This window comes from Trichoplax adhaerens, genomic scaffold, assembly GCF_000150275.1.
Source record: "Trichoplax adhaerens TRIADscaffold_1 genomic scaffold, whole genome shotgun sequence".
NCBI classification, from domain to species: Eukaryota; Metazoa; Placozoa; class Uniplacotomia; order Trichoplacea; family Trichoplacidae; genus Trichoplax; species Trichoplax adhaerens.
In genome coordinates this window covers 270,925-271,979 of record NW_002060943.1, presented here as the reverse complement: position 1 = coordinate 271,979, position 1,055 = coordinate 270,925, and positions in this window count along the sequence as shown.

The window sequence follows — 1,055 nt, the reverse complement described above, 5'->3', positions numbered from 1 at the left end:
GTTTCGCGCGTACTCTACTTGTCGCGAGTTACTATTAGATGCAGTTTAATCATGTCGTTCTAAAAATATTATAATGCACAAGACCCAGCAGTATTCTAGTCGTTAATAATAATATATTATTAGCTATACTTGCCTAACAATAACAATAACTACGGTCAGGATTATTGTATATATAGTTAATATAGCGTATTTATTGATAAACTTTTTTATTTCTTTTTTAGGACGTGTACACAGGAAGGAGTATTATATTACCCAAGTGGGCTTTATTAAAGTTGCAAATAATTGGCGGAATTAACCTTGAGCCCATATAATGAAAAGATGTCATATAATATCATCTAGCAATTAAAGAAGATAGATTAGTATTGAGTAGAAGCTATAGCTTGTGCAATATCTACATTGAACGTTACCCAATCCTATTAATAATGTGACCCTATCCATAAAAAAATGTAGGTATAGCTGGTCATGAAGTAAGATAGATGTCAATTAAAGATATACCTCATTTTATGCGGTCTGTACCTTGCCTTTATTAAATATGTAAACTATAATCTGATAATATTCCAATAAACGATCATTTAAAAAGTCCTAAATATTGCGTTTTAAATATATCAAGCTGTTTACTAGGAGTACAGCCCACGGATATGTACTAGCTACTAACTGGAGATAAATTTAGAATGTGAATGCATGCGTTGTGTGATTTTTACGCGTCTGACGATGCTACAACTGTCTAGATTATGCTTATGGATCTTTTTAAATAAATTCATGCACAATATAGTACATTAGCTCTGTTATACTTTTTCTTTGCCCTGTTGATTTGTCTTTCATATAGTGTACGCGGTCTTTGCGGATAACTGGAGTTACTGTACACCTATTGCACACTAAATGTACAGTACTGTACTAAATGTGGTAGCCATGATGATGGAGAAAGAGATTTAGCAGATTTCCTACTAGCTTAAGATGCANAAGTTGTCAATTGCAATAGTTCCATTGCTTAGTTACAGGCCATAGATTAGTCAACCCTCAATTTTCCCTCAGTTGCTCACCACCCCTTACCGAAA